Raw genomic sequence first — 9,535 nt, forward strand, 5'->3', positions numbered from 1 at the left:
CTGAGGACTTTGGACCCAGAGAGGGAAAGGGGCTATGTGCTGAAGACCAAAGGGCAGACTTACAAGGTATAACCTTTGGTTGGTTGATGATGCATTGTGGGGATTGTAACCATAGCAACGATGTAAAGTAAGATGAATGTAAAGCTTATGTTCTCCTGTGTAAACTATCACATAATTCACAATAATTAACATTTTTTAAAAAAGACCTACTATGAAGTAATGCAACATATGTTATTAAAAGATGTTACAAATGTCCATAAATCTGAGATTATGTGATTTTTTTCATTTTTTCCAGTGTTATCAACTAAATTGTGTAGTTTGGATCTTACCTCTCCTTTTATAGAAATGCAGAGGAAATCAGTATATCTGTTGTAAAGATGTATAGAATGAGCCCAGTTAAGCAGAAGATGTTTTGTTCTTGTTTGTGTGTTTCAGCTATATTTTGGTGAACATCCAATACAGCCGGTACATAAGAAATGAGTTCTCTCCATGACAGAAGCTATTACCCTTGTGATGTTCTAATCATAGTGCATTAATTCTATTTTGCACAGTGACCTTGCAGCCACATGAGAATGCACTTGTGTTTTTGTTCAGTCTCAGATTTATCTGGTTGAGTTGGTGTTTTCTGTTTAAGTCAAAATTAATTCTGACTTCAATCCCTTGTCCAATATGCAGTCATTTTATGTTTCAACACAAATTAATTAATTTTCCTCACAAATTAATTAATTTTACTCAATTTTACTCAAAACTGCATACCTAAAATCATTACATTCAAGCTACTTGATGCATAGTAAATTTTAATGAAGATTTTGGGTGGTGAAGCATTTTATAGATCACAAAAGCAGGCCTCTAACAGTATTTCTAATAGATCCCTGTCCTACTCACCACTAGGAATTTTTTGTTGGTCATGTTCTCCCCAGAACTCAGCCTCATGTGACTTGTTGCTTGGCTGCTTCCTTTCTATGACTGCGTCCCTTTTCATATCTAATTTCTTCTTGCTTGCACAAATTCCTTATTAATGTCTGTGAATAATAGGATGACCATTACTTTATGCTATATTGATCAAGCTATCAAGGGTCCAAATTTCCCTCATTTCCTTCTCATGGTTGCTGTTATGGCTAAGTATTGTGGAGTTGGTTCTGACTCATAGCAACCCTATGCACAGCAGAAAAAAACCCTACGTGGTCCTGTGCCATCTTCATAATTGTTTTTTGTTTGAGCCAATGACTGCAGTCATTGTGTCAATCCCACTCATTTAGGATCTATCGCTTTTATGTTGACTTTCTACATTAACAAGCATGCTGTCCTTCCCCAAGGACTTGTCCCTCTTGATAACATGTCCAAAGTATTTCTGAAGAGCATTCTGGCTGTTCATCGTCAAAGACAGATTTGTTCATTTTTCTGGCAGTCCATGGGATGTTCAATATTTTTTTATTAATGCGATAATTCAATACTACAATTCTTCCTCTGTCTTTCTTATTCGTTACTCAGATTTCATGTACATATGAGGCAATTGAAAATGCCTTAGTTCTCAAACTGACACTTTAGTTCTCAAACTGACATCTGTACTCTTATATAGTACACTTTGAAGAAGTCTTCTATAGCTGAATACAATTATGGTTTCTTCTACAGCAGAAGACAGTACTGATTTAGAGTTAAAATTATTTACAGCTATGTTGTGAGTACCCATCATTAGAAAACTTACTATGATTTCCTCTCCCTTTTTTATTGAATTAACTAGTTGTGAAAGTTAATATTATGTGTCAACTTGACTAGGCTATGATTCTCACTGGTTTGGCAGATATTCTATAATCACCTTCCATTTTGTGATCTGACCAATTGAAAGGGAAGTTTCCCTTCGAGTAAGTCCTGTCTCTAGTACATAAATGGATGTTCTGGTAAAGCACTCTCTCATTCTTAAGCCTGCAGACTTCTTGTTGCTTAACCTCTGGTTCTTGGGACAATAACATGTAGATATCTCTAGCCTGCCATTTGACCTGCAGATTTATAATTCACCAACTCTCACAAACCCATTAGCCAGCAGTGGTCTTATTTTGCATTAGTCAGGTCCTGTATCTACATATACCAACAAAGATCATTAGCCTGACACACCTGGTTCATGGATTTGGATTTGACAGCTCTTCAATTGCATGAGCCATTTCCTTAAATTCTTTTATTTCTATACACTTATATCTTTCATATAAATGTTTCTCTAGAAGAGCAAAAACATTTTCATAAAAATGATTTTTTTTTCTCAAGAACCCTAAATAAGAGACTAGACAAGTCATTTATTTTTTCTTTTGAAAGAACAAAGATTATAATTATTCTTCTTAGAGCTACAACTTCACTTAGTCATACCTAGGCATGAGCAGTGTGACTTGAATGCTGTTTGGTTAACAGAGAAAGACTTCTGTGAATAATAGCTATCATTGATGGCTCCTTAGGCAAGATGACATTTAATCTTCATGACCTAAGTAGAAATGGTGTGTGGGTTACATACAAATGCTAGAACAATTCAGGAAAATATGCTATAATGTCATACCTCAGGATGTTTACAGAAAGGACAAAAGATGTGGGGAGGGAAAACACATAATAATTGCCAAATCACAATTAACAGAACATGTTTTTATAAATAACTGTTTAAAATATGTCCATCTCATGAGCAATAAATAAAGGTTTCTACTTCCTGACAGCAGTAAGTTATTATTAAGAGTACCCAGGACCAGAAAGACCTCTGGTTTTATATCTTAACGCCTATCATTTAAAACTCCTGATCTATCAGTCTGCTGAAATGTTGTAAAGAATATGTCAGATTCTTTTTGTGTGCTATATTTTGAACCATTGGAGTATGAACTGCATTACTACAGAGGTCTTTATCTGGAATTTCTTCTTCAAGGTCCCAGCTTGGTCCTGGTCTTTCTTTTCACTGTAGTAAAAATTGCTTGCACTGCTGTCTTTGTCTCTGAGCACAAATAAGAAACATAATCCATTTGTTATTAATTTTTAAGTTTCTTGTCAATAGCAGTGACATAATGTTGAGAAAATAGACTTCTGTAGCATTGTTCCTTACTAACATAACTAGACTCCAAACAATAATAATCTGAAAAGAAATAGGAGAGATGAAAAAGAAGAAATATGTGAGAATGATGTGAGCTTAAAGTGAGGTACAGGTGAGAATGAATTAAGAGATGAGAGATGGAATGACACGAAGTGTAGCAAATGGAAAATGAAAAAAGGAGAACCATTAAAAATGTAAGAACTGTTGTGAAAGAGAATCCCCAGGACATTATGGGTATTGATTTTTCTTCAAGACTTAATAAACTTGAGTTATCACTAAAAATCTATTCTCCTGCCCCCAAATTCTTGAGCTACAAAAGATGAGGTCGATAGACCTCTTAACCACTAAGATTAGTATTCTCACTGTTGTTTCCATGACTCATACTTTACTGTTGATTGCCATAAACCCATACATACACAGGAAAGGAGAAGAAGAATTTTCTGTAAAATTAATATTTTACGTATATATTTTGTCTGAAAATTATTAATTGAGGCAATTGATCTTAAACTACACATAATGAAACTTGTGTACTTGGCTCCAACTCATGCACAACAAATAAAACACTGCCCAGTGGTTCTCTATCATCACAATTGTTGGTATACTTTAGCCCAATGTTGTAGCCACTGTGTTAGTCCATCTCAGTGAGGAGCTTCCTCTTTTATGCTGACCTACGTTACCAAGGTATATCCTTCTGCAGTAATTGGTCCCTCCTGATACAATGTCCACAGCACATCAGATGAAGTCTTGCAATCCTTATTTCTAAGGATCATTTGGACTGTACTTCTTTCAAAACAAATGTGTTCATTCGATGGCAGTCCATGGCATATTCAATATTCTTCACCAACACCATAATTCAAAGGCATCAATACTTGTTTGGATTTTTTTTTTTATTCATTGTCCAGCTTTCACATATATTTAGTCAATTGTAAATGTCATGACTTGAGTCTTTAAAGGTGACATTATTGTTATTTAATATATGAAGAGGTCTTTGGCAGCAGATTTGCACATTTCAATACATTATTTGATTTCTTGACTACTGCTTTCATGAGTGTTGATTGTGAATCTAAATAAAATAAAATCCTTGGTAACATCAATTTTTCTTTGTGTGTAATGGTGTTGCTTCTTGGTCCAGTTGTGAGAATTTTTTTTTTTTCTTTTATGTAGGGATAAGGTGTATTAAAGACTGTAGTCTTAATCTTCATCAGTAAGTGTTTCAATTCTTTTCACTTTTAGCAAGCAAGGTTGGTCATTTGCAATTGTTGTTGTCAAGTGCCTTCAAGTTAATTCTGATTCATAATGAGTCTATATAGGGTATCTGAGGCTTTAAATCTTAGAGGGTGCAGAAACTCTCATCATTCTCCTGTAGAGCAGCTGGTGGGTTCAAACCATTGACCTTGTGGTTCACAGTCCAGAACTACACTTGCATATTGCAGGTTGCTAAATGAATCTTCCTCCAATCCTGATGCTGCATTCTTCTTCATATAGTTTGTTGTTGTATGTACCGTGAAGTCAGTTCCAGCTCATAACAACCATGTACAGGGTTTCTGAGGCTGTAAATCTTTATGGAAGCAGAAAGACTCATCTTTCTTCCCCCGTCCCCACAACAGCTGGTGGTTCCAAACTGCTGACCCTGAGGTTAGTGGCCTGATTCATAACTACTACTACGCTAGCAGAGTTCCTTTCATATAGTTTAGCACCTGTAATTATTTGCTCTGTATGCAGATTGAGTCAGTGTGGTGAAAGGAAACAACCCTGTTGAATATATTTCCTGATTTTAAACCCTACAGTATCCCCCTATTCTATTTAAATAACTGCCTCTTCTATGTACAGGTTCTGCAGGAGAACAAGGTGTTCTGGATTTCCAATTCTTCTCATTGTTAGCCATTATTTGTTATAGTCATACAGTTGAATACTTTTTCATAATCAATAAAACATAGGTAAATATCTTATGATATTATCTGCTATCACTCAAGAACATCTGATAACAAAAACAATACCCTTGCTCAATGTCATCTACTAAAACCGACTTCAATTTCTAGTACCCTGTTGTACTGCTGAAAACATTTTTTAATCATCTTCAGAAAAATTTTACTTGCATATGAGATCAATGATATTTATTCATTAAGTTCTGCATTTTGTTGGATCATCTAGAAATATGGAAGAATTTTTCTATATTCTTACCCATACACATATTTTTCATTGAGAAAATCTATCCCTACAGGTCAGGGGTAGTGAGTCATTGCTAAAGTTCTATGAAATGGGAAGTATGCTCAATGAAATCTGTACCTATAATGCATATATGTCAAATTAGATATTGTATCTATCTAATCTTTGATGTTTTTTCAGACTTTCAGTTGGTCAACAATGTTTCTGATAGATTTAGAAAGAGAATGAAGAACTCTCTAAAAGAACCAAATTAAATCCTGTTGGAAACCAAGAAACAATGTATACCTGTGATTCAAAGCCATCTCAAACATTATTCAATGTCAAGTACCAAATGCATAATCTTCAAATGAGAATTAATGACACAGAGAATTGCAATTTCAGGTTTTCATTAGTGTTCTGGGTCCATGTGTGTAGAGGCTGAACTGGCCCCCACTGTGTTCCCCTGTAACGAAGGACTTGTCCTGACTGCTGAGTATATTATAAGCAGTGGACAAATGCCTTCGGCTATTAATATATTGAAGGAACAGCTTAGTCTCAGAGTCTTCTGAGATCTCACACTTGGCAGGTGACTCTAATGTCTGAATAATGAAGGAATATAAAAGCCTGAAGTCCAGGTGTGGCACTATAGGATATGTACTGGACTACTAATCACAAGGTTGGCAGTTCAAACCCACAGGTTGCTTCTTAGAAACCCTATACCCTATAACAATTTGATGACACTTACCAACAACAACATATAAATCTGACACATCAGTGTCATTTTTGTCCCAGAGATCCCTGGGCAGTAAACAGATTATCATGGGATCTGTATTACAACATACTTTCTCCACCTAATCCTGCTTACTCTCCACTCCGTCTGCAGGTTTTTGTACACAGAAGTCTCTAATACTGCTTCCCAAAGAACCCAACCTGTGATGCCATCTATGCCTGCACAATGTGCAGAAAAACTTTACATGTGTTTTGTGCCAAACTGAATGTTCACAGAACTCTAAGGAAGAGGAATCCACAATCTACCAAATCAGACATTTTTCCCAGGGAGAATGTAAATATTTAAGGTACAAAAAAGTAAAGTGAAGATTTAAGATGAGAAAAAAAGAGAATTCAAATGCAAATGGACAAAAAATGTATATTGGATATTCACAGAATAATTAACCTTTAAATAAGTAAACGTACCTAATCCTTCTCATAAAAAAAGAAAGGCAACCTAAAACTGCACTGCATTTGTATTCCGTCTACATCTTTGAGAAAAAAAAAAAAAAAAAAAAGGATAACCATTTGTGTACACTAAAGTATAGGACAATCAGCTGGTTGATAATTTGTAGGTGATCATACAAATGAATGTCAATATTATGCAGTATAACATTTCAATGCCTAATACAATATAAAAGGCATATACCATTCTTGATCTTACATTTCCAGTTCAAAGACTTTATCATGTAGATATATTCCAAGACATATTAGATAAAAAGAAGAAAGTTTTAGAACACTGAATATTTGTATGTACTATGCTACAATATGTGGGAGAAAACAGCATACAGATACATAACTATTACTGTGTGCCGAAGAGGCTACTCCAATTTATAGTACTCTATAGAACAGATTAGGACTGCTTTACAGGGTTTTCTAGGTAGTAAAATATATGGGAACAAATTATCAGGTCTTTTCTGATGGGCTAGAAATGCCAATCTTTCAGTTAGTAGCCAAGCACTAATGCAACAACCTAATCACTTTTGGGTGGTGTCTTATAAAAATAGAAAACCAACATGGAGAGTGAGACACAACACATAGGGGGAAGAGACCATGTGGGGAGACATGTACTTTTCATAGGAAGGCAAAAGAGCACCCAGAGCTTCTGAGAAGGAAAGGCCTACTTCCTAGAGTCGACATCTTGAATTTAAGCTTTTAGCCTCCATAACTGTGAGACAAATTTATGTTCTTTAAACTACTGTATTTGTTTATTGCATTATAGCACCACTAATAAGCTGGACGGCAAGGTCAGTTTGAACCACAAGTTCGGCAGTTCAAGCTCACCAGCCGCTCCTCAGAAACACCATGCAGGGTCGCTGAATTGGAACCGACTCAATGGCACTTAACAGCAACAACAAATAAAGCACTTTTTCTCCCCATTACATCAAATGTTGCAATGAATTTGAAGATGAGAAAATTGTGTTCATACCTACATTTAACCTTTTTGGTGGGAGTACATGATACCACTATCAAACACCTAGGCTCAGCATTATAGCACTTTTATACAAATAAGGGATTCTCTCAGAAAGAAGGATTTAATTGTGTTCCCCCAAAACATGAGTTGTAATCCCTAATCCCTATACCTGTGATTATGGAATAACTAGCCATGGTAAAGGCATTCGACTGCTAACCAAAATGTCAACAGTTTGAAACTAATAGCCTCTCCACAGGAGAAAGCTGTAGCAATCTGATTCCTTAAAGATTTACAGCCTTGGACACACTATGGTGTAGCTTTACTTCCTTTCATAATGTGAATCTATAGGATAAACACTGGACTACTAAACAGGTTGGAGGTTCAAGCACACCAGCTGGTCCTTTTAAAGAAATGCTATACAGGTTTGCTATGAGTCAGAACTGAGTTCACAGCACTTAATGACAATAATAATAGGAACAACAACAGAAATAAGGTTGCTAAGCATACAAATAGATTTGACATCGAGTCAGTTCTGATCAGCAACCTTGTATAAGTTTTCTGGAGAGTTCGTGGTTAGCAGCTCAATGCTTAGCCTACAGTGCCACAGTAGGACTTGAGAGCAATGGGTTTTTATACCTATGTTTATAATCCCATCTGAGAATGAGTACTGTTCATTATGTTGGTGTTTTTGTTACGTGCCATAGAATCAGCCTACACATGGCGACCTATTGATGTACAACAGAATGAAATACTTCCTGATCCTGTTTAACCTCACCATTGTTACTCTGGAGTCCATTGAGGTTGCTACTATACCAATCTATCTCCTTGGAGGTAGGGTGCAGGGAGGGGTTCTTTCTTCTTCATGATGACCCTCCAATTTACCAAACATGGAATCCTTCTCCAGGTGCTGGTCCCTCCTAATAACATATCCCAAGTGTCAGAGACAAAGTCTTGTCATCCTGGCTTCCAAGGAGCATTCTGGCTGTACTTTCTCCAAAACAGATTTGTTTGTTCTTCCTGCAGTTCATGGTACTTTTAATATTCTTATCCAACACTACTATTAGAATGTATTAGCAATTATTATGCTAATAAATCTTTATTAATGTTGTTGTTAAGTGTGTGGAGTTGGTTCCAACTCACAGCAACCCAGTATAGGTTTTCTAAGGAGTGCTACACCAGTGTAGGACTATCTTAAACCAGTCTCCTTTGAAATATAAATGAGATAACAAAACAAGCAAGCAAGTACAAATAGGGACTCTTAGAAGCAGCACCACATGAGATCTCCAAGAAATCCAGAAACAGAAACTGAAAAGCGACGAAGACCTGCCCCAGAGCCCACAGAGAGAGAAAGCCTTCCACTAGAACACGGTTGGGTAACCCTCCAGGGCACGGATGTATGTTGTTGTTGTTGTTAGGTGTCATTGAGTCGGTACTGACTCCTAGTGACGTTATGCATAGCAGCACGAAACACTGCCCGATTCTGGGGTCAACCTCACTATTATTGCCACGCTTGAGTCCATTGATGCTGCCACTTTGCCAGTCCATCTCGCTGGGGTTCTTCCTCTTTTTCTCTGACCCTCCACCTTACAAAACAAAATATCCTTCTCCAGTGACTGGTCCCTCCTAACAATATGTCTGAAATATGAGAGACAAAGTTTGGCCATCTTGGCCTTCAAGGAGCAACTCTGGCTGCACTTCTTCCAACACAGATCTGTTGGTTCTATGGGCAGCCAATGGCACTTCCAATATTCTTCTCTAACACCATAACTCAAAAGCATCAATTCTTTTGCAGTTTTCCTTATTTACTGTCCAACTTTCACATGCATATGAGGTTATTGAAAATACAATGACTTGGGTCAGGCTCACCTTAGTCTTCAAGCTAACATCTTTGCTTTTCAACACTTTAAAAAGGCCTTGTGCAGCAGATTTGCCTAATGCAATACATCCTTTGATTTCTTGACTGCTGCTTCCAGTGAGTGTTGATAGTTGATCCAAGAAGAATGAAGTCAGTGGCAACTTCAATCTTTTCTCCGTTGATAGGAATGTTGTTTATTGGTCCATTGGTTAGGATCTTTGTTTTCTTTACATTGAGATGTAATCCATACCAAAGGCTGTGCTCTTTGATCTTTACCAGTAAATGTTTTAAGTCC

The sequence above is a fragment of the Chrysochloris asiatica genome, unplaced genomic scaffold (assembly GCF_000296735.1).
Source record: "Chrysochloris asiatica unplaced genomic scaffold, ChrAsi1.0 scaffold00012, whole genome shotgun sequence".
Classification (NCBI taxonomy): domain Eukaryota; kingdom Metazoa; phylum Chordata; class Mammalia; order Afrosoricida; family Chrysochloridae; genus Chrysochloris; species Chrysochloris asiatica.